At 40.7% G+C, this 25,500-nt stretch overlaps 1 protein-coding gene across 8 annotated transcripts in view; it reads left to right on the forward strand.

The window, feature by feature from the left end:
* LOC105493946 (shroom family member 4) overlaps window positions 1–25,500 on the forward strand; it is a 248,458-nt gene that overhangs the window by 100,649 nt on the left and 122,309 nt on the right. The window contains exon 1 of one of the 8 annotated variants that reach the window (XM_011761993.3): window positions 13,198–13,236. The exons of the other annotated variants lie outside the window; for them this stretch is intronic. The gene's annotated coding sequence lies outside the window, so the exon portion shown is untranslated. Of the gene's footprint in view, window positions 1–13,197; window positions 13,237–25,500 lie in introns of those variants that run through there. 8 annotated transcript variants of the gene reach the window in all.

Raw genomic sequence — 25,500 nt, forward strand, 5'->3', positions numbered from 1 at the left:
GATGGCGACCAGAGTGACTTCTGGTTGTCCTCACTGTTACACTCCCACCAGCACCATGACAGTTTACAAATGCCATGCAACATCGGGAAGTTACCCTATATAGTCTAAAAAGGGGAGGCATGAATAATCCACCCGTTGTTTAGCATATCATTAAGAAATAACCATAAAAATGGGCAACCAGCAGCCCTCAGGTCTGCTCTGCCTACAGATTAACCATTCCTTATTCTTTTACTTCCTTAATAAACTTGCTTTCACTTTATGGACTCACTCTGAATTCTTTGTTGTGCGAGATCCAAGAACCCTCTCTTGGGGTCTGGATCCAGACCCCTTTCTGGTAGCGACTGTTCTGGAGTCAGTAGTTTCTGAGCTAGGCCTCACTTGGTTCATCCCCATGACTCTTGCCTTGATTATTGCCAGATTTTCCTGGCTCAGTGCCCCTACATGCAGTCAGTGCCACAGTGATCTTTTCAAAACAGAGATCAGAGATCGATATCAATACTCTCTTCTAGTCTGTCTCATCTCCAGGAGAAAATCCACATTCCCTAACATGGCATATGAAAAGAAACCCTTTATAATCTGGCCTTAGTTGCTCTTGCTTCGTATTCTATCACCTGTCCTCACCCTCAGGTGATCCCACAAAACTATTTATATTTTCTTGAACTTTTTTTTTCTTGCCCACATCAGTGCCTTTCCATCTGCTATTCCTTCAGCCGGGAATGAATGCGCTTTCCTTCTTTTTCTCCGTTAGGCTATAATCCCACTCTTCATTTAAGACTAAGTGCCTCTATGAAACCTTAGGCTTGCTAGCGAGGGGTTTTCAGCTTTCTTCTTGTTGCCAGATCTCACTGAACATACCTTGGGAAGGCAGAGTTGTGCAATGGAAAGAACCTACATGATAGAGTCAGACAGACTATGGGATGATGAGTAAAAGACTTAGTCTCTCAGTTTCTTCATCTGTAAAATGGGAGTATGAATCACTACAAGGCAAAAAGGTTTATATTGGTAAGTGCCAAGCACAGTACTTGATACATAGTAGTATCTTGGCAATATTGCCCAGTAGTACTTGGGCAATATTGTATGTTGTAGAACAAACAGAAAAATGATTCCTTTACTCTCAGCTGGGGACTCTAAGGAGGACTTTCTCACCAGACAACTAAGTGGATGGTGTTCCCTAGGGCCTGTTTACCTGTCTTCTTGGGGTTCACCTGCCTTTGGTTACCCTCATGTCTAAATGATATTTTGCAATTATCCTGCCTTGTTGGGAGCAGCCATCAGCTGCTTTCCCTTTCATGTCCCTTAAAAATCTGTGTAGGCAATCACTAGAGGAGAGGGAAGAAATTTTTGCATCCCCTTCTTTTCTTCCCCATGTCCTTGTCTTGCCCCCAAGCCTCAAACAGATTGTTTAGCAGTCACTTCATGTCAGCCTTACTCCTTCCTGCGAACATGCTCCCCTTAATCTTTTTTCTGCAATTGAGATTTCAGAAATGAAATTGCCTATGAGTGGGAATCTACTGTTCTCATATTGGAATGGACATACACATTAGCTGGTTTCTCATCTGGACTCTATTTCAGAAATGTACACAAGATGTCAAAAAATATACCACTTGGAACCAGAGCAATATTTATTTTGAAAAAATTAGGGAGAAAAGTTTCCTTGCTTCAATTCCTACTGGAATGTAAAATAACTATGTGCTGATGCTGCATCTTGACAGCATTGAGTTAGTTACCCTCGGGGTCACTAGATGAGTGGTGCATAGACACGCATGCACACACATGTGTGCACACACACAAACACACATATTCAGAGTGCTTTGTTGTTGACTGGAAATTGCAGGCAGTCTGATGCCAGAGTTAGGCTTTAATGGATCAAGCCATCCATTAACAACACTTTAGTAAGTGTTCCCTTATGTGCCAAATCTTGTGCTAGGCGGGGAGAAGAAAAGGACAAGTCACAGATGGAGTAATCTGAACACAACATAAGAGTATAAAGCACTAACACATTAATACTGAGAGTAAATATTTAGAGAAGGGGTTGAGGTTACTGAACTATAGTTACCAGGGAAAATTTCCTGGAGGGAATGGTGAGACCTGAGCAAGGACTTGGAAGATAAAATTGGTGACTCTGAGTTATCCACAGAATTCTCTTAGAAATGAGTATTAGAATAGATAGAATGAATATTATTTTGCAACAGAAATGATCTGAAATTGTATCTGAAGGAGGTTATGTGGAAGATTGAGAGGAACATGGGACCAAGAAGTAGAAGGCATCTTAGTCCTAGAGTCACTACTGACTCATTGTGAATGACCTTAGGCAAGTCCTTTCTCTTTGAAGGACTTTTCCTGTCTCTACATTGGAGCTAAATAATATCAGCCTTACTGACCTCCTAGAACTATTGTTAAGAGAACAAATGAGATAATTGTGTGACTGTGCTTGGAAAAATAGAGAAGACTATCCAAAAATATAGTTTGGGTTTATGAAGGCAGAGTTTATACCATAGCCATTCTCTTGCAGCTGGGAATAGGATGACCTCAGTATTTGAATGAATTTTTCTTGGCAGGCCTCTTGCCTGCCATAATTACAGCCTGCCAGCCACTAGTTGAGTATACATACTGAAGCAGGATCTGCACACAAGCATGCATGTGTGTGTGTAAGTTTGCATTGGGCTAGGAGATTGTAGCCATGAGAATAAAAAGAATGGAGAATTCTTAGAAACAAAGAAGATCTATAGAAATGGAGATTTATGTAATCATCTTTGGGCCTGCCACTTCAGTAATTCGGGACATCATCCATCTTCCTTGGTGTATTACAAAGCCTTCCTGCTTATCTGTCTGACTTCATGCTGCCCCAATCTAGCCCATCTTCCACACTGTTGCTAAAGTGTGTTTCCAACCCAATGACATTTTGGGGCTCCTGGATGACCACAAAGTAGCACTCATGCTCATTCACATGACATAGAAGCAGGGCTGTATTTAACTAGTATTCACTGATATGACCACGCTTCTTGTTAAAATTATGGGATCCTTTGATACCAGCTGCTTCTTTGAGCCCCTTCAAGACCCCTCCTGCTGCCCCAGCTGCCTCTCCCCACTCTTGGACCCAGCCACTAAAGGGTTAGTGCCCAGCACAGCAAGGGACCTGGAGGACATTTTTCCATGCACTAACCTGCATATATTCTGCCTTGTTGGTGCTGCTGCTGCTATACTGGTTTTTATATATGTTTAGGATTACTTTTGCATTCATGATTCATCTCATCCCAGCACATGTTTCCAGCTTATCTCTCACAACTTTTCCACACAGATATCAGCAACGTTGAAATTATTATATTCCATATCTGGATTTATGCGCCTGTCTCTACCACAATATTGGGAACTCTTTGAGAGTAGGGACAAGTGGCTTCCTCACCAATGTAGCCCCAAAGCCAAGCTCCGGACCCAGCACATAGTGGACACCCAGTATATGTTTGTTGCTTATCATAGAGGTTGTTGTTAGATGGAGCCATTCTGTTTGTAATCTTTTAAAAAACTCCAGGACCTAGGCCTGAACCTGGTGCAGGGCACTTTCTTGGTCTTCATGCAGACCTCATGAATGTTATTCACATTTCCAGTGTTCTTGGAAGGGAGGGAAAGAGGAAGTATTATTTCCATTCTATTACTGGGGAAATGGAAGTATTCCAAGAGTACATCTCAGCCACACAATGAATGTTTAATGGAACTGAGACATAAAGTCATCTCTCTGGAACTTTTCCTTACCCACAGTGCCGGAAAGCCTTTTGGGATTTGGGGTGAAAACTGCTGCCCTAATGTGAGTAATTGAAGACTGCTGCCTTCTGGGGAGATGCTGGCTTACAGTCTTTTTAAGGGGGCTGAAGGACTATCTGGTGGAAGTGATGTAAATGTTCTTGCCCCTTCTCTCCCAGCATTGCCAAGAGAGACATTGGTGTGTGGGGTTGAGGTGGAGAATACATTAAATCTCTTCTGATTTGTTGCTGGCTTCTGCTGCAACCAATTAACATGGCTTCAAGCCAGGCACGGCGGCTCAGGCATGTAATCCCAGCACTTTGGGAGGCCGAGGTGGGCGGATCACGAGGTCAAGAGATAGATCGAGACCATCTTGGCCAACATGGTAAAACCCCATCTCTGCTAAAAATACAAAAAATCAGCTGGGTGTGGTGGCATGCGCCTGTAGTCCCAGCTACTCGGGAGACTGAGGCAGGAGAATCACTTGAACCCGGGAGGTGGAGGTTGCAGTGAGCTGAGATCGCACCAACGCACTCCAGCCTGGTGACGGAGTGAGACTCTGTCTCAAAAAAACAAACAAACAAACAAAAAACATGGCTTTATAACTGGTGATCCCTTCAGCAACAAGTTAACTTTTATTTCAGGAAACCGTCTGGCACCCTTTCTCTGAGATGGATCCTCCTTACCCCTACAAGAATAGTCCCTTGTAGTGAGCCAGCATGGAAGTGCTGTAGAGAAGACTAGACTGGGAGAATGTCTGGAGCCCTATCTTTATGAAATTTAGTCTTCCTGGGAAGCAGGCATCATACGTCAGGTATGACTCAGGCTGCAAGTAACTGAAACCCAGATTCTAACTGGCTTAAACAATTAGGAAATGTATTATCTCACATAACGAGAATTCTAGGGAAGAGGCAGGCTTTAAGATTGGTTGATTCAACTGTTCATGATGACTGCCAGCGGGTATCAGGGTACATCATTACTTTGTTCTTCTCTAGCTGAAGTGAGAGGAACCTAACAACAAGTCCGGGAAACCATATAGGTATCAAAGTTTCTCAGTTCTATCTTTATAAAAAGGAGAGAAACATGGGCACTGGAAAACAATAGGGTAGATTCAAAGTATCCACTGAGTTCATATTAGCTGTGTGGCCTTAGACAGTCAGTTAATTGCTCCAAGCCAATTCCCTTATGTGTCAAATGGCAGTTGTTATAATATCTGACTTGCTTCTAAACAGGCTGTTGATAGGGATCATGTGAAATAATGTGAAGACATTTGGTAAGTCACATAAGGTGCCATATACCTTTGAAACCTTTGTACAAAATTAATTATTTTTAATTGACATAAAAATTATATATATTTATGGTGTACAACAGGATGTATTGAAATATGTAGACACTGTGGAATGGCTAAATTGAACGAATTAACATATACATTACCTCACATACCTATCATTTTTTTGGTGAGAGCACTTAAAATCTCTGTGATTTTCAAGAATATGATACATTGTTCTAATTATAGTCACTGTGTTGTACAATACATCTCTTGAACTTATTCCTCCTATCTAACTGAAATTTTGTATCCTTTGACCAACATCTTCCCCAAACCCCTTCCCCCTGCTTCTCTGCCCCCACCACTGGTAAACACTATTCTACTCTTTGATTCTAATAGTTCTAATAAGCTCTCACATATGAGTGAAATCATGCAGTATTTGTCTTTCTGTACCTGGCTTATTTCACCTAACATAATGTCCTCCAGGTTCATCCATGTTGCCACAAATGATGGATTTCCTTCATTTTTAAGGTTGAATAGTGTTTCATTGTATATATTTACCACATTTTATTTATCCATTCATCCATTGATGGACACTTAATATCTTGGCTATTGTGAATAATGCTGCCATGAATATGGGTGTGCAGATATCTCTTCAAGATACTGGTTTCCTTTTTTTTTTTTTTTTTGGAATATATACCCAGAAGTAGGATGGTTGGATCATAGGGTAGTTTTATTTTAATTTTTTGAGGAACCTTGATACCGTTTTTCATAATGGCTGCACTAATTTACATTCCCACCACCGCTGTGCAAGCCTCACCACAGCACCTCACCACCACCTTTCCTCCACAGCCTCACCAACACTTCACTCTTGTCTTTTTGATAATAGCCATCCTAACAGGTATGAAGTGATATCTCATTGTGATTTTGATTTGTATTTCCCTGATGATTGGTGATGTTGAGCATATTTTTTTTTTTTTTTTTTGAGACGGAGTCTTGCTCTGTCGCCGAGACTGGAGTGCAGTGGCCGGATCTCGGCTCACTGCAAGCTCCGCCTCCCGGGTTTACGCCATTCTCCTGCCTCAGCCTCCCGAGTAGCTGGGACTACAGGCACCCGCCACCTCGCCCGGCTATTTTTTTGTATTTTTTACTAGAGACGGGGTTTCACCAGGTTAGCCAGGATGGTCTCGATCTCCTGACCTCGTGATCCGCCCGTCTCGGCCTCCCAAAGTGCTGGGATTACAGGCTTGAGCCACTGCGCCCGGCCTGTTGAGCATATTTTTATATGCCTGCTGGCCATTTGCCGTGTCTTCTTTTGAGGAATGTTTTGGCAGTTCTTTTGCCCATTTTTAATCAGGTTATTTGTTTTCTGAGGCCTTTTAAAAGTTACTATCATCAGAGAGGATGTGTAGACATAACACCTACTGTGTACAAGGCACTGTTAGATTGAAAGTTTAAAATAAAACCTGAGTACTAACCTTAAGTTTCCCCAAACAGTGCAACACACATCTACTAAGCACCCATAGGTGTTGGGAACACAGGTATGAGAGAGACCCCCTGCCCAGTAGAGTAGGGGAGACAGACTTATGAACAGACAACTTCAGTACTACTTAGTAAGTGAACACAAGAGTAGAGGTGTGTGCAGAGTGCTCCAGGAGTACACAGGCATTACTAACCTATTCAGGCTTCACAGGGAAGGGGTAGGCAGAATGTCAGGAGCATATCAAGCGATAAGAGGGATTTGAGAAAACCTGTATAACATAGGTACATATATAAGCAAAACCCCCAAACAGCCTTCTTATTTTGTATTTTATGGACACAGTAAGGGTCAGAGTCTATAGAAAACAATGAGTAAATAACAGTGTAATGAACTTTTTTCTCCCTCCTCTCCATCTGTTTTGGTTGACTGGCACATATTCCCTAGCACTTCTGATCAACAGTCTGAAAACTAAGACTCTCCATGTAACAGGGTCTCAAAATATCACTGAACATGGACCTTCACTGGAAGAACAGTATTCTCTAAAGCTTCATGATCTTCTGTAGCATATCCTCTGGGAATTGCAGAAGATTGGGCCTCTAATAACTGGTTGGGAAAGTGTATCAACTTTTTCAGGAAGGATTATTTGACTGCAGAGTCTCACATATCCTATCATTAAAAGTTGCACTCTCCTATCCTGTGTTGCTATCTTAACACACTGTAAATTAAAGTTATAATTTAAAAGGGTTGAAGTGCATTTTTAAAATAGCAAATATTATTTAAATATAAAGGAATCTCCCACCCCATTGTCCAGTTTTTCCCTTTTTTTCTTTTATTGATACATAATATTCTACATATTTAAGAGGTACATGTGAATATTTGTTACATGCATGCCAAGACTAGCTCGGTTGGGGAGACCCTATCCCAGTGGTGCTAGAGGAATTAAAGACACACACACAGAAATATAGAGGTGTGAAGTGGGAAATTAAGGGTCTCACAGCCTTCAGAGCTGAGAGCCCTGAACAGAGATTTATCCACATATTTATTAATAGCAAACCAGTCATTAGAATTGTTTCTATAGATAATAAATTAACTAAAAGTATACCTTATGGGAAATGAAGGGATGGGCCAAATTAAAGGAATAGGTTGGGCTAGTTAACTGCAGCAGGAACACGCCCTTAAGACACAGATGCTCATGCTATTGTTTGTGGCTTAAGAATGCCTTTTAAGCGGTTTTCTGCCTTGGGCGGGCCAGGTGTTCCTTGCCCTCATTCCTGTAAACCCACAACCTTCCAGCTTGGGCATTAGGGTTATTATGAACATGTCACAGTGCTACAGAGATTTTGTTTATGGCCAGTTTTGGGGGCCAGTTTATGGCCGATTTTGGGGGGCTTGCTCCCAATGTGTCTCCCTTCTTTGATTTGCAAAGAGATAAAAGCAAGGGCAGCTTTGTCACAGTGAGCTACTTCTCGCAGGAGTCAGGATCCACATCTGCAGACTATACACAGACAAACAACATAGATTAAAAGCATAGTCATCATTGAAATCACAGAGCTTTCAAGTGTTTTTATCCATTTAAATGGGTTACTAGCTGCTAATTTGTCTGCAGCTCCTTTAAGCACTCTAGTTCCTGGCATTAAGGTCAGGTGTGCCTGGGATGCTTTAAATATATATATTTTAAATTTTGCTATACCCAAAAACAAGTTTGTAGAGTGTCCTTCTAGATGCTTTTTTATTCTTTCCCAAATTTTGATCTTATTAAGAGCATTTAATAGTTTCCACAAATCCTTATGTTTAGCTCCTAGAGTGGGCCATATCATTTGAGGTTGAGGTGCCACTATACTGCCATGGTTCCAGATAATAGAAACTTTTGCCATACTTCTTATCATTTCTACCATCTGACCATTTTGTTCAGATCATCTGAACATAGTGTGACCATGCTTCCCACAGTTAAAACAAGCTCTAGGAAATGGAGTATTTCCTTTATCCACTCTCAGTCCTGCCATTGCCTGTGCCAACAAGGTAGCTTTATGCAGATTACCTCTGATACCATCACAGGCCTTGATATAATCAACTAAATGTGCTTTCCCTCTGATAGGTCACAGAGCAGCCTGGCAATCGGGATTAGCATTGTCGAAAGCTAATAACTGCTGTACTATATCCTAAGCAGCCAAATCTGCAATCATCTTTTTAAGAGACTCCTGTAACCGAGCTATAAAATCAACATATGGTTCTCTGGGTCCCTATTTTATAGCACTAAAGGAAGGGTATTGTTCTCCACCTGAAGTGATTTTTTCCCAAGCTCTAATGCATACTCCTCTTAGCTGTTCTATGGCATCATCCTGCATGACCAGTTTTGCATCCAAACCAGCCCAGCTGCCAACCCCCAAAAGTTGGTCTGCAGTTATATTAATTTGAGGTTGGGCCTGGGCATTGCGAGCAGCCTGAATGGAAGCTTCATCTGCCCACCAAGTTTTAAATTGTAAGAACTAAGCAGCAGTTGGACAAGCTCCAGTAAGAGTGTCCCAGTTAGTAGGAATCATCCGACTGGAAACAGCAACATTCTTTAACAGTCCCATTACAAAAGGAGAACCTGGTCTGTACTGATTTATTGCTTGTTTTAATTCTTTGAGTAATTTAAAAGGAAAAGACTCAAATGTAGCTATAATATTTCCCTCTTGATCTGGGGGGTGTATTCTAACAGGGAACTGCCAAGCCTCTAAATCACCCTCTCGTCTAGCTTGCTGAATTCCTGCCTGAATAGAACTAAGAGTGGTCACTTGAGGTGCTGCTCGAACAGTCACTGGGGCAACTAGTTTTCGCCCAGTGTCCTCTGGAAAAGAAAGATCTGGGGGGGCATTTTCTTCAAAATAATGATGAGGGGGTGCAGAAGGGTAGTGATGAACCTCTCCTTCCTTTGCTGCTTTAGCTTTAGCTGGTAAATAAACATGCTCTGTAACCTCTTCTGTTACTTCGCTATACTCTCCTTCCTCCTCCTCATTAGTGTGAAAAAGTTCCAAGGTGGAACGAACCAGACCCCATACCTGTCCCATTATTACCCTGACGCTTCCGAGCTCCCCTTCTTACTCACCACAGGGATTGCTTTAAGAGTACTCGGGTGTCCTCCAGCTAGTTTTCCATTCCAACCATCGCTCCAGCGACCTTTCGACCTGGATTCGAGCCCCCATGAATGGACGCCACTTGCCGAGACCAGCTCGGTCAGGGAGACCCTAACCCAGTGGCGCTAGAGGAATTAAAGACACACACACAGAAATATAGAGGTGTGAAGTGAGAAATCAGGGATCTCACAGCCTTCAGAGCTGAGAGCCCTGAACAGAGATTTACCTACATATTTATTAACAGCAAACCAGTCATTAGCATTGTTTCTATAGATATTAAATTAACTAAAAGCATCCCTTATGGGAAACGAAGGGATGGGCCAAATTAAATGAATAGGTTGGGCTAGTTAACTGCAGCAGGAACATGCTCTTAAGACACAGATGCGCATGCTATTGTTTGTGGCTTAAGAATGCCTTTAAGCGGTTTTCCGCCTTGGGTGGGCCAGGTGTTCCTTGCCCTCATTCCCGTAAACCCACAACGTTCCAGCTTGGGCATTAGGGCCATTATGAACATGACACAGTGCTACAGAGATTTTGTTTATGGCCAGTGTTTGGGGCCAGTTTATGGTCGTATTTTGGGGGGCTTGCTCCCAACACAGGCATATAATGTGTAATGATCAAGTCAGTGTATTTGGGGTATCCATACCTTGAGTATTTATTATTTCTGTGTTGGTAACATCTCAAGTCCTTTCTTCTAGATACTTTGAAATATACAATATATTGTCCATTGTTGGATGAATAGTTTGCAAATATTTTTCACAGAATTGGAAAAAATAATCCTAAAGTTTGTATGAAAGCGAAAAAAAGCCCAAATAGCTAAAACAATGCTTAGCAAAAAGAGCAAAGCTTCAGGCATCACCTCCTAACTTCAAAATATATTACAAGGCTGTAATAACCAAAACAGCATGCTGTTGGTATGAAAACAGACACATAGGCCAATGGAAAAGAATAAAGAACTCAGAAATAAAGCCATGTAAGTAAATAAATAAAGCCAACAGATTTTTGACAAAGGCACTAACAGCATACAGTGGGGAAAGGAAACCCTTTTCAATAAATGGGGCTTGGAAAGCTCAATGAGCAAATGCAGAAGAATGAAATGATTTTTATATCTCTCACCATATACAAAAATCAAATCAAGATAATTAAAGACTTAAACATAAGACCTGAAAGTATAAAATAACTGGAGAAAAACCTAGGGAAAACTCTTCAGGACATTGGTCTGGGCAAAGATTTTATGGCTGAGACCTCAAAAGTACAGGCAACAAAAACAATAGACAAATGGGACCATACTAAATTTAAAAGCTTCTGCACAAAAAAGGAAGCAATAAACAGTGAAGAGACAACTTGTTGAATGGAAGAAAATAAAGCAATCTTTTCATGTTTTCAAGTGCTACTTTAATCAATCCCATCAGTATGGTGGGTGGCACTGTGAGGACAGGGTGAACCTTAGGGTTATTTTTAAATTTATTTTTATTTCTGTTTTTTGAGACAAGTCACCCAGGTGGGAGTGCAGTGGGGCAATCATGGCTTACTGCAGCTTCAACCTCCTAGGTAGGTTCAAGCAATCCTCCCACTTCAGCCTCCTGAGTAGCTGGGACCATAGGCACAAGACACCATGCCCAGCTAATTAAAAACATTTTCAGAGACAGGGCCTCCCTATGTTGCCCAGGCTGGTCTTGAACTCCTGGGCTCAAGCGATCCCTCCACCTAGGCCTCCCAAAGTGCTGTGATTACAGGCATAAGCTACTGTGCCTGGCCCAAATCTTTGGGCTAGATGTTGAGTCTCAGTGACAAATAATTGCTTGACATCACTCTCTTGTGTAGACATCATTGCTGCCAAAGACTTTTTGCCTCCTAAAATGCCTTAATTATAGCCTGATTAGGTCTGACCACTATAAAGTCTGCTGCACTTTGGGTGCATGATTTCCTGTGCTACATAGAGCTCTGCTGTTAAACAGGCTCATAAAGAACCCTCCTGGACAGCTTCTCAGGCCTAGGTTTCTGCTCTGCTGTGCTTTATTATCTCCTGGGGTGGATACCCACTTGCCTGCTCTCAAGTTGTTTCCTCAGACCCAGAGTTTGGCAGTGCTTTCCTGGCAGAACAGTCAACCTTCCTGTTGCCTCAAACCAGGTAGGGGACTCAGGAAAGCCAGAGGCCACCCCTTGCAGAGGAGCATAAACCTACCCTTGAAAAGCAGACTGTTTCACCTCTCTCATACCAATAAGTGAATGATGGGATATGCATCAAGGGGAAGAGTGCTGAGAGAATCCTCTCAGGAAATGAACTGAAAAGGAAACCAACAAGGATTGAGCTTGTTTTCCAAATGATAGGATCCCTTTTTGCGGGGAGTCATCCCAGAACTGGAAAAGATGTCAGAACTATGAGAAGAGGTGAGCAAGAGAGTGAGTTAATGATCAAGTATTTTGACCATGGGTTCAAATGAATGTAGGCAGACCTACCTTAGACCACACTCCAGCTTTAATCTCTTGCTTAAATTTTGCTTTATACTCCTTTCAGAAAGTTTCTATTTTTCAGTTAATTTGGGGGTACATAATAGGTGTTTATGGGTTACCTGAGATGTTTTGATACAGGCATGCAATGTGAAATAATCACATCATGGAGAATGGGGTAGCTATCCTTTCAAGCATTTACCCTTTGAGTTACAAATAATGCAATTACACTATTTTAGTTATTTTAACATTTACAATGAAGTTACTATTTACTATAGTCACCCTGTTGTAGAAGGATGGTTACCAGAGGCTGTGAAGGGTAATCTTTCTTATTTTTCTTGTTTGCAAAGGGGAGTTTGAAAACCAAAACTCAATTGAATGTCAGGGAGTCAGTTGAAACATATGAACACTATATACCCACCATAATATAAGGCCATGGCCCAGGCTGCAATTTTCATGAAACAAAAAGTGCTTAGCAATCAAGCTGAAGCTGACACAAAAGAATTTCCATAGTTGAGACCCTACAGATCCCACAGGGGAGAGGAACAAGTAGCACTTAATTGAGAGTTCCCTACTCAATATAGCTCTCAATAGGTGGTCAGCAATTGAAGTGTAATTTCAACAATAACCACCCTGTGAGGTAGGTGTTATTATTCTTACCATTAAACAAATTAGGAAACAGGTTTCAGAGAGGTGAATTGACTCGCCCAAGGTCACACTGCCACTAAATGGCAGAACCAGGATTTGAACTAGTGCCTCGCACATAGTACAATTTCAGTTAATGCGTATTGGAATGCATACATCAATGAAAGGTCTGTGGGACAATAAAAATCCAAATTTTTACTTGTTTTTGTGTGTTTCTGACATTTTATAACAGAATGTTTTAAATGTACAGAAAAACTGAATTTTACATTAAACACTTAAATATACCCATCACCTAGATTCTACTAATCTATTCCTGCTATACTTGTTTCATATCTACTCGTGTATTGATTTTCTCTATTCACTCATCTATATTATTTTCTGATACATTTCCAAGTAAGTTGAGGACATCAGTACAGGTCCCCCTAAAATTTCAGCATGTGTATTATTTACTAGAGTTCAATGTTTGTTTACACGTGTTCTTTTCCTTTAAAGGTAAAATTTACAGACAGTGAAATACAAAATCTGACGTGTACCATTGGGTGAGTTTTGACATCCCATGCACTTGTGTATCCAAAATTTCTATTAATGTATAGAACACTACCATCACCCCAGAAATTTCCCTCATGTGTGTTGGTTTTAACCATGCTGTGTAACTTCCTTCCCTGAACCATCATCTCTGTTGGTGGTTAGAAGTCAATGATTCTAACTGGGAGGCTGTGTTGAGATCTCTTTTCTTTCCTTGACTGATGCTTTGGGAGAAAACCAGGTGGCATACAATAAGATTTGGTCCTCAGTGCCCTTCAGTTTGATAAGTTTCACCTGGAAGCATTTCTTTTCCTTTTAAGCAAATGCTTGTGAAAGGTTGCCCATTGATTGCAGCAGTTAACTTTGTCAGCTTAAACTGATGTGAAACAATGATTATTTGTTGTAATTTATTTTAATTTAATGTTACTAAGGTATAAGGGCTAGCATTAAGTGGTGGTTCTTTTCAGCAGGGACTCTTTCATCTGTGTTTGTTTAAAAGTAAAAATAAGTCTGGTAAACATAAAATGTTTCTGGCTTGGTCCTCAGAGTGAGCTCTAGTCAGTTCCTTGAGGCTTAGATCAAGGCTGAGGGCAAAAATAGTCACAGAATACTCAAAGGAGTGTGTCTGCCTGAGTAGGATTTAGATGAAAAACCCAAAGGGCCTTTGGCTTATTTGAAAGAAGCTTATCAAAGCAGACAGGCTGATTTGTTGAATCCCAGGCTTCAAGGAATTGGGTATGTAGTAAGATTCAGACTATTCCATGACCCAGGGATTGTGAGATATTTTTTATTTGATTTTTATACGTGTATACATTTTTAAAAATAATTTCAACTTTTTAGATTCAGGAGGTACGTGTGCAGGTTTGTTACGTGGGTGTATTTCATGATGCTGAGGTTCAGGGTACAAATGATCTCGTCACCTAGGTACTAAGCATAGTATCCAATAGTTTTTCAACCCTCATCCCTCTCCCTCTCCCTTCTGGTAGTCCCCAGTGTTTATTACTGCCATTTTTATGTCCATGAGTACCCGTTGTTTAGCTCCCACTTATAAGTGAGAATATGTGGTATTTGGTTTTCTGTTCCTGTGTTAATTTGCTTAGGATAATGACTTCCAGCTGCATCCATGTTGCTACAAAGGACACGATCTCATTCTTTTTATGGCTGCGTAGTATTCCATGGTATATATTTACCACATTTTCTTTATCTGATCCACCATTGATGGGCACTTAGGTGGTTTCCATGTCTTAGCTATTGTGAATAGTGCTGCAATGAACGTACAAGTGTGTCTTTTTGGTAGATCAATTTATTTTCTTTTGGATACTCAGTAGTAGGATTTCTGGGTCAAATGGTAGTTTTAAGTTGTTTGAGAAATCTGTGAGAGTTATTATAGGTTAAATTAGCAGAGATACTGATGGGCTAGTGCCTGCCCCTACCAAACATGCCTGTGACTTTGATTCTTTTGGTTAATATTATTGTTGCTTGTTGGCAATGTGAACATCACATTGCTTTCTTTCTTGGGATTTTGGGGGCCAGGGCAAAAACTTGGCTCATTGTGAGGGATAGAAAGTTGGGGAAAATCTAAATGTTTGAGATGACCAGCAAGCTTCTCGTTGCTTCCTTCTTTTCAAGTGTCCCAGTTACCCTGTTACAGATCCTGGAATGTTGCAAATAAGAGATTCTGAGTGCTGAAAGGGACTAAATTGGACCTCTGGCTGCCTCTCTTTCCTCCATCCCCGACCCCGCTGGAAGGACCACACAGAAATAGCAAAGAGAGAAGAGCCACTCCAAAGAAGGAAATTCCATAATCTTCATTGACTGACCACTCAGTCTAATATTTACCTATTTTGCCTGGCAGGAAGTTCTTCCTCCTTGCTAATATCAGTCCCTCTCATTGCAATATCAGTTTCTTTTCCTTTGCTCTGCTTTCAATCAAAATTGAGAACAGCTGGTCCTTCCCTCTAAATTTTTTTATGTGCTTAGAAGTCATATTAAACCATTCTTCCTGGGTCCAGGTTTAACCATCCTTGGAGCTCCTTTATCCTTCCTGCATGTATCTGACTTGCCAACCATTTAATCATTTTGCCATAGGAAAGCAGCTTAGGCAGCCTGGGCGAACAGTGCAGCAAAGCCTAAAGCTTTATGGCTTGTGCTAATGGGCGTGCTAAATGTTTAGTAGAGACTATTTTTGAGCACACAATTGTGAACACTTTAAAGTGGACTGTACATGGAACCCATTTCCTCTCCTGGCTCCCCCAACAGGGCCTCCCCTTAGCAGCTGAAATGAGTTAGTGGCAATCAGCGCAAAGTAGGAATCCTGTGGTTTCTGCCCTTCCCTCCTGCTGCTTCTATGGCAGCTAGTCTCTTAAAATGAGCATTCTCTCTAGAATAGCCAGTAAATGTGACATTAGAATCAGTTGGACAAAGGGTCCAGGAGTCACTTTAGCTAAATAGCGGGAGGTGCTAGTGCTGAAGCACCACTGGAGGTTTTAGGAGAGGTTGAGGGGACAGGGTTGAACAGCGATTGATGAAAGAGTTTGGACCCAGAATATTTGCTATCCACAGAATGGTTCTACCTCAGAGTTGTACATGCCTTTTTTGCAAGTTTGTAGAGGACGTTTCTGGCCTTTGTTCACTTGGCCTTTGTCCACTGTCTCAACTATGTGAAAGTGATGCCAGAAATCTGTGGCAGAATCCCAGCTTCAGGGCCAGTTGGGTTCCTAAAAGAGAGGAGGGTAACTTGCCATGCATGGGATTCTTCTGTCAGGCAGGCTATCTGCCTTTGATGGGATATGTTCTTCGATTACTCAAGTGATTTGGGAGGGCTGCTGCCTTAAGTTGGCCTGCAGGGTGGGGCTAGGGCCCATGTTAGGGTGAATTGGATATATCTGATGGCACTGCAGAGAAAAAGGAATATTGTCCTGTTCTCCTGACTGTTGGCTTCTCTGTTTTAATCAAACCTTAAAAGCTGTTCTCTTTATAAACACCAGCCAGGCAGTTTGTCTCGGCAAAGCTACAGGAGCACTTAATATACGCAGCCATAAAGAAGAAGGAAGAGAAAGAGACAGAGAAAAAAAAACCCTTTGGCATTTGTATGAGAGTGTCATTGAAGGCTTCATCACAGATCCACTCAGGAGTTAGAAACTGAAATTGTCTTGGGGTGGGGGTGGGGAGAGCAGTTTGATTGAAGCATTAGCTGCCTTGGCCCTGAGCCAAGGCAAATTGCCAGAGAACCATTAAACTCTGTGTAATTCCATATAACTCACAGCAGCCACAGGTAATCTGAATCAGACCTGACAAAACTTCACTATCACTTATTGTCCATTAGCACTGAATGCACGCTACAGATATTAAACTTTTTAAAGCCATATCATGGTGGTCATATTTTCTAAATCCCAATCAGAAAACCTGGCTTGACAAAGGATTTATTTTCTAACTTGTGAATTTGTTTATATGAAAAGCCTCACAAAAGGTATAATGACTAACTCACAGAGGTATAAAATACTAAACCCACTGAACAAATGGTATTTAAGGAAGGAACTATAGTCGCATGAAATTGGGTCAGGGCAAACTCTCGTTTGGACATTGATGAGGGTTCCCCCCACCCCACACATACTTTCTAGGGGTCTGAGGGCACTGGTTAACGAAGCACTAAATCAAATTAGAATCTGGTTTATGCCCATCATCTGGATTTGCTCTTAAATTTTTCAGGGATGGTGAACTGAAAGAGCCTGTTGTAATGTCCGTACACATGAAGGTGGAGTCGATGTTACTTTGAATTCCCAGATGCTGGGAGTAGTTAAATATCCCACTGTTCATGGTCTGTTTGTGAGGGCTTGTGTGTGTTTTAAATTAACTTCCTAAGGCAGAGAATGTTAAAAACTGAGGAGAATCATATCTGTATACAAGTTATTATTGCCATACACCTCAGTTTCCTTAAAGGCTCCATTCCTTCCACTAAATTGAGAGTCTAACATTCACCTTGGGGCACCTTGTGACAAATAGGATATTTAGCGCAAAGGATAATTATTCTGGAATATTCTGAGCCAATAATAATAATGTCTTTTACAAAGTTTATAGTGTCTCTTTAGCAAGAACTCTTTGTATTGCTAGTTAACGATCATGAATAGCAATATACCCATGAAAACAAAAAGGTTTTGTCACAACCTTGCAGAAGAAAGTATCTTAAACCTAATAGATGCTCTATCCTGGGCAATCATATAATATCCCTGAACCTCAGTTATATGTAAAACAAAGTTAAAATATTGTTACTTCTCCAGAATCAGTCAAATGAATAAGGTGATATCTTGAGATCCCTTTTAATTCTAATTTCAACAAATATTTATTGAGCAACTACAATGTGTTCAACACAGACATATATTTTCCTAGGTGACAGTGACAGAGCTGTATAAAGTCATTGACTATCTCCCACACTATAATGTATCTTGACATCCAGTAAACATACACAGAAATAAATGAGATCATGAAAGATGGTGGTAAATTCTATGAAGACAATAAAACAGGTAATGTGATAGAGAGTGATGAGATGTGGGTAGAGAAGACAAGGAACATTCTTTATGTGGGTGGTCAGGAAAGGCCTCTCTGAGGAGGCAAGATCTGAGCTGACACCTCAATGATAAAAGGAGCTATGTAGGATCTAGAAGAAGAATGTTCTCAACAGATAGAACAGTAAGTACGAAGATCTTGAGATAGGGATGGGCTTGACCTCTCTAAAGAACAGAAAGTTTGGTATGACGTGTGTGTGTGTGTGTGTGAGTGTGTGTAGAGGATAAGAGGTTATGGGAAATAAGGTCAAAAAGGCATGCATGGCCAGATCATGTAGAGCTTCTGATCTGTTACTATTTACATTGTAAAAATCATTCTTTGGTCTGTCTGATTTAATTAATGAATGTTCATACCAGATGTTAATGACACAAGGGCTTGAAGTTTGCCCATAGGAAACCCAAGGAGAGGGTCTGGGTGTGGGATAGCGGGGCAGAAGGGGAAGATGAAGTAGAGAAGGCGAGCTCAAATGCCTGGTTGGCGGGGCAGGGAGAGGTGGGAGTGGAAAAGAGAATGTGTAGGGAGGGTTGGAAAAAGTTTGAGGGAGGAAGAAAAGCACCAGAGTGACCTTGGCTGTGAGGAATACCCTCAGTGCCAAGGTTGTGGAGTCTGCTATCAGAAGGGGTCAACCTTTATAGGAGAAGGGGCAGGAATGTACTCTTGTTTAAAGTTAGAAAAGTGACAATGAGCAGGAACTGAAGCTAAAAATCTGGTCCTCTCTTTTTATCCAGCCTTAACTTAAAGAGCAGGTCTGATACCAGAGAGAATGGCGTTCACATTGCTTGCCATATTGATTTTCCAGGTCTTGAACTCAAATGCCTGTCACTTCCTCCTTCATTTTCTTCTCAACCTAATCCTGTCACTGCAAAAGGAAATAATCTCTGATGCAAGAGTCCCTTCCCGCCACTAACACATAAGCAACTGAGTGCATTTTTTTCTCTTTTTTTTCCAGTTGTGAAAACTCAGTTTTGTTTTATGTTATTTGGCACATTTTGTTGAGCAGGAAAGAGATGGTGTGTCATTTCTCAGTCATGATGTGAACAGGACAGTAGCTTGGAACAGACTGTGTGATGGCTGACTTATTCCCAGATTTGCAGCACTATGTGAAAGCAGCAGCAAGTGTGCTGATTTAATATAAAGTGGGATCTATCCTAGGCTCAGTAAAGGATGTTATTATTATTGCTTTTGCAACATACATGTATGCCTTGGTAGGTTATTTATTTGGGAGCTGTTTGCTTTGGTAGCAGTTATTCACAAGGATAAGAGGAAGTTAAATTTCTTTTCTCCTCTTTCACCTCCCACTTGTCAGAGGTCTAAGTGGAGACCAGAGATTAAAATTACTGCCGAGGAAAGGGGGCCTGGGCAGGGTCAAACAATGTTCTGGGAGTGGCATGCAGGTGCCCACCTCTGGGAAATAGAAAGCAAACCTCCTCTCCCTTCGTCCACATCTGCTGGAGGGTATACAGGCTCCTAGTAAGCTGGACAAGTGGTTTCCAGGCAGCAAAGCAGGCCTAGTAGTTTCCAGAGGCAGCCTTTTGTCCCTACCCTGAAGGGTGTTTAGTCCCTGGGTCCTTTTCCAGTCAGAAATGACTAATATTGGGTACGTGTACTCTTTAGAAACTGTCTTTGGCTTTTTGCATAATGGATTATAAATAAATGGCTTCAGGGAACCAGCAATGAGTTATTGAGTGAACCTGGCTTTGGGATGGTTCAGATTCCAGATAGTTAATCACATCCTCTTGGGCTGGAAGACTGTATCTAACTCATTCACATTCAGTAGGCAAGTTGAAAAGGCATTTTTGATCAACTTGAAAAATAGTTTTCACATCAACAATGACTTGATACTGAAGAAATAAAGATTATATTAATCCAAGTAGAATTATTCCCATCACTCACTAGCAATCTGGTGGAATTTAACACACCTCTTGTTTTAATTTGGGCATTTCTTACAAGTATTAATGCATAATTTGAAAATGACAATTAATTGATATGTCATCTTTACAGTGTTTTTTTATTAGGCAGTAGGTAAAAGACCATTGGTCTTTCCAGCTTCCTAAGGCTCGCTAGATTTGTACACAGTGCTCTCTTAATGCTGGAGGACATTATGGACTCTCTGGTTTGTCCTAGACTGTTTTAATGCTATACAAGGGAAAACTCTGTTGCTGACAACTGCTTCTGGAAGTCCGGAGCAAATTCGCTTGCATTCTACCATATTCTTTCCTCCAGTTTGTTCCACCCTGGTTCTCTCTGAACTCTCTCCACCACATCAGCTTTGCAAGGTTCTCTGATCATTTGTATCACTGAAAGTCGTATCTTATTAGACAGTCAAGAAACATAGGCAATCTAACAAAGAGACTGAATTAGTTCATTCTCACATTGCTATAAACATACTACCTGAGACTGGGTAATTTATAAACAAAAAAGGTTTAATTGACTCACAGTTCCACATGGCTGGCTCGGGAGGCCTCAGGAAACTTACAATCATGGCAGAAGGTGAAGTGGAAGCAAGGCACGTCTTACATGGCATCAGGTGAGAGAGAGAGAGAGAGAGAGACAAGTGCCACACTTAAAACCATCAGCTCTCGTGAGAATTCCCTCACTATCACAAGAACAGCACTGGGGAAACCACCCCCATAATCTAATCACCTCCCACCAGGTCACTCCCTCCACATGTGGGGATTACAATTCAATATGAGATTTGGGTGGGAACACAGAGCCTAACCATATCAGGGACAGTAATGGTGCCTGAGGAAAGGCTAGTTGCCTGTGTGGCAATGGCCTGATGAAGTTCAGCTTCTAGGAGTAGGTGTCATGAACTCTGGGGACCATAAGAAAAAAACATGTCTGAGATTGACAAAAGGAGTAGCAGTAGATGGCTCCAACATTGGATGAGGAATTGATTCTATTTTTGTAATATGTCAAGACAAAAATTGGCTAGAGATTAAAAATGGAATCAAATCATTAAGACTTTTCACCTTTACCTGTCAACTGGTAAAATAGTGTTGGTCTTTATTTTCATTTTTTACTGAAATCCTCTACCTTCTAAGAGGTAGGGAGGATGAATACTATCTCAAAGCAGACAGGAACAATGGGCAGATTCATAGATTATAGCCCTATTGTGAAGGCTAACGTTTTTAAGAGAAATGTTTTGCCTTGATTAAAACTGTGAGTATGTGAAAATGATGCTGGAGTCTTGGTGCCTACCTCAGAAATATAAGCTGAATAGTCTGGAGGACTTTATTCTTTTAATTCTTTCTTAAATTAAGGAATAATTTACATAGAGTAAAATGTACAAATCTTAATGAATGTTTAGTTATGTATATTCCCATATGATCTGGAGCCACATAAATATGTAGAACATTTCTAGCACCCCCCAAAAATTATGCTCATGTGCCTTTACAATCAGTAGTACAGAGTTAACCATTTTTTCAAATTATCACCTCTCTTCTTTACCTTCGTATAAAATGAAGTCATACAGTATGTATTGTTTTTGTCTGATCTCTTTCATGCAACATAATCTTTTTGACATTCATTTTATTACATTTTTTTTTATTGTTGTATAGCATGTCATTTTTTGTATGTTTTGAAGGACATTTGGGTTGTTCCTACTTTCTGTCTATTATTAATAAAGCTGCTGTGAACAATCAAATCTTTTTATGGGCACGTGCACTTATTTCTCTTGGGGGTCTCTAGGTATGGAATTGCTGGATCTGAGAGTAGGCATACAGATTTCCAAAATGGTTTACATTTTTATACTCCTGCCAGCAATGTAGAGAGATCAAATTGCTATACATTCTCACCAATACTTAAGTCTTTTTAATTTTAGCCATTCTGGTGGATATGTAGTGACCTTTTACTATAATTTTAAATCACATTTCCCTAATGAAGAATTATATTGAGCACCTTTTCAGATGCGTATTGGGTATTTGGCTATCTTTTGTAGTGAAGTGCTTGTTCAAGCCTTGCCAACTGTTAACTGGCTATTTGCCTTTTTCTTATTGATTTGTAGTTCTTTTAATATTCTGGATATGTCATTTGTCAGATAATATGTATTATGAATATTTTCCCAGTCTGTGGCTTGTCTTTTCCCTTTTTTAGTGCTAAAGTTTTTTTTATTTTGATGAACTCCAATGTATCACTCTTTCCTTTATGATTACTACCTTTTGTATCCTGCTCAAAAAATCTTTGCCCACCTCAAGGTCACAAAGATATGCCCCATGTTTTTCTCTAAAAGCCTTATGATTTTAGTCCTCTCATTAGGTCTGTAATCCAGCTAACATTTTTAGCAAAAATGTACATCAGTAAAAATGTTTTGAGTATGTGTCTCCAGTATACACAATTTTATTTACGGATGATCTAATTTATTACCACCAATATTATATATTAATAAAGCTTGATTTTTGAATTTTTTAGATATATAAACAGAAGTTCCAGTGGATCATCTTGTACACAGCCTGGGATATATGTTTACTCACCCACTCTGAACACTATTGTTCTATACCACCAAAGACTAACATTTGTGACAAACACTGATAGCATTAATGTCAGAAGAACACTTCAGTGTAAACAAATGGCTGGAGTTGACAGAGCCCCAGTGAGCATATCTGCCAGCAATGTAAGAAACCCTCAGTTTACTCTTGTGCTGTCATGTTTGTCTCCGCTTACCGGGCTTATAGAGACAGCAGGACGATCTGACTTGGTAGGAGCAAAGACAAATTTGCCTTTGGTTGCTGACACAGGGGACAGTGCTCTTGAGTCTTCTTCCCCTATCCTCATCACCAAATTCCTAGAGCTGAGCTTGGCACTGGGCTGAGTTTTTGGCAAAGGTGCTTAGAATTTGACTGGAGCTAATCCCCAGGGAAATTTAATGATTTGGAGCTTAGACGGCCTTTGTTGTGAGGATTAGTAAACTAGATGGTGATTAAGCAGCTGGGGAGGAAGAAGCTGTCTGTTGGGCTAGGTCATGCTGTGGGGCACAGCATAGTTCCGTTGACTCAAGGTCAGGGGAGCCCTTGGGCCTGATTCACAGAGCTTTACACTCTGGGGCAGCTCCTTGTAGGATTTGGGCATCTGCTTATTAGCTGGTAGAGGTAAAGAATGGCTTCTCCCTTGGTGTCCACCTCTTCCCTCTGTCCACATATAGGGATTACTCCTTTGAATCAGGGCTACTTACAGCTTTTTAATTGGTTATTGTTTTCCAATTCTCATTGAAGAGAAAAGTTTTTGTTGTCTGTTTTGCCTTTTGGAAAACTGGTGTAAAGTATGGAAGTTGAAATTAGGAACAGAGTTTCTTGTTTTTCTAATCTAGACTGCTTCAGAAATTTGAGAGCAGTTTTTAAGGGAAGAAGTTGCTGAGAGAGACAAGTTAGGTGTTGAAAGCCATGGCAAGAAGACTGCCGAGGTTTGAAAGCCTGTATCTCCCATGTCCAGGGAACGCTGATTAATTTCTCCTAGCATGATCAGATTCTAAGAGATACCAACAAGGAAAAAGAGGGTAGATTAGAAACAGACAGCCCCCAACCTGTGGTTTGCTTAAGATTTCAAACTAAGTTTCAGAATGAGCAAGGAACTTTATTCATTCTTTGATATTCCTACTTCTTAATAGTTAAACTTCCCAAAGCCAGCTTAACCCTAGCTCTGTATTTTCTATTCTTTCTCAGAAAGGGCCAAATTCATGAACGGATGCCTAGAGTGTTACTAAAAACTTGAAAATCTTTCTAAGATGCTAAAAAGGTATTCAGAGGGTATATTATTTCTTTAAACAACTGGATTACAGTATTCTGAGTGGACCTTTTCTATTTGCAAAACGAAACAAAAAAACAAAAACAAAAAACAAACACTTCAATTTAAACAATTATGTTGTTTGTCTTCTTTAGACGATAAACAAGCTGGTGGAGGTAGCAGTATGGGCTGGTAATTTGGCCAGAAGCTCTTGGACCAAGAGCTGACCAAGAAAGTTTCAGTTGATGCTCATTTTTTCCAATAAATTTCCTGTAGCAGGCAGAGGTATTCACAATGTCATTGATTTTTAATGCTGCTCTTACACTAACATAATAGGTGTTCAGTACCCATCAGTTATTGTTGCAGATGGTGTTTCTCCTTTGAACGCATTTTTAAATTATAAACCTGATTTAATACTTCTTTTCTTCCCTTTTTCATCTCCTAAATTTATTCAAAAGACCCAAGCAAGTATCTCTTAGCATGATTAAATAAAAGCTACTAGGAAGCCAGCAAGTGCTGTTAAGTCAATTGTTCTTTGCCTTTACTCACAAGGGGCCAACTTGTCACTTTGTTGACAGCTATCAGAGCACTTCATGCTTCATTGAAGACCCATCAAAAATTTCCAAATTGCTAGCTCATTAGCACAAAATAGGGCTTCAGGAATCTCTCTCAGTGTCCTGACTGGGCCTTATTAAGTGTTCCAACCTTGGTGGACCACTCTGAAACAGTGGATAAAGACCAGGGGAATTGAGAGATGGATGTTAATTAGTCAATTTTGAAGGAGTGAAACATGGGTGAGGGCAGAGTACAATGGGACAAAAAGCTGAGATTATCTGTGTCAGCAGAAGGATAATGCATGACTTTGCTAACTGTTCACAGGTCACTGAATGTCAGAACTGAAAAGGCCCAGAGCTGTCAGAGCCCCAAGAGATCATCTAGTCAGGCCCTCTTACACATTTTACCAGTAGGAGAAGAGAGGCTGCAAGAAGGGAAAGGGACTTGTCCAAAGTCAATCAGCTTTTCCTAGCTTTCCAGGCACCACCTGGCTTTTGGTTATATGACCTCTATGTAATCAATTTTCAATTACTTGGGCCACTCACTGCTAGCCCAGCAATCACTTGGGTAATCCAAAATGACACATAAGTTAACCATCGTTTACACTGAGCTTTGTGATGTGTGTTTATACCGACATTCCAATGCATCTGGGTCTAATCTGAGGATTCACAACACTTCAACTGAAACAAGAAAGCCACCCTGAAGGTCTGATTCAGGAAGAGCTGGAAAGCTGACAGCCTTACTGAATGGATAGCATCATATATTGTTATACAGTCCCTCAAACAGGGTATGTTAATTTCAACAAGTTTGTTGATTCACACCTTTCCAGGGCCCCAGCCAGAGTTAGGAGGAGGGTGGTGGGAAGGGGAAAACAAAACCTTTTGTAGAAGAATATACATATCATCTTTTCCCCCTCTATCCCCCTTCTCCCTTCCTCTCATTCATTTTCCCTTCCTTCCTTTCCTTTTTTTATTGATAGAAACATGAACATCTGCTTTGTCTTCCATATAAACAAATATGTGGCTGAGACATTGACCTGTAGAACTGGCTGTAAGGAGGCCAAACAATAAATAGAAGACATACTAGATCTCAGAAATCTAGAGGTAGCGTGGGGAGGAGAAAGGCCAGTGAGCAGTAATTTAAAAAGGACCAAAAAGTCTGGAAGAGTATGGAATCCATTGCACAGCTCAGAAAATACCCTGGGTCTGGAAAAGGGCTAGTCTGGGATATAGTTGAAGGGATCTTCAACCAAATGGAGTCTTACTTCCTGATCTGGACCCTTCTGAACTCTTAGATTATGCTGGCGACCCAAAATTTGCTAGGTTTTTGTCTGAGCATCTTCAGACTTGTACTAAATTAGGATTATTTCACTTAACATATCTCCTAAGGACGAGGATGCTGGTGACTGAGAAGGGGCATGGAACAGAAAAAAGGGGCATGAA

Source organism: Macaca nemestrina, chromosome X (assembly GCF_043159975.1).
Source record: "Macaca nemestrina isolate mMacNem1 chromosome X, mMacNem.hap1, whole genome shotgun sequence".
In the NCBI taxonomy this organism is placed as follows: Eukaryota; Metazoa; Chordata; class Mammalia; order Primates; family Cercopithecidae; genus Macaca; species Macaca nemestrina.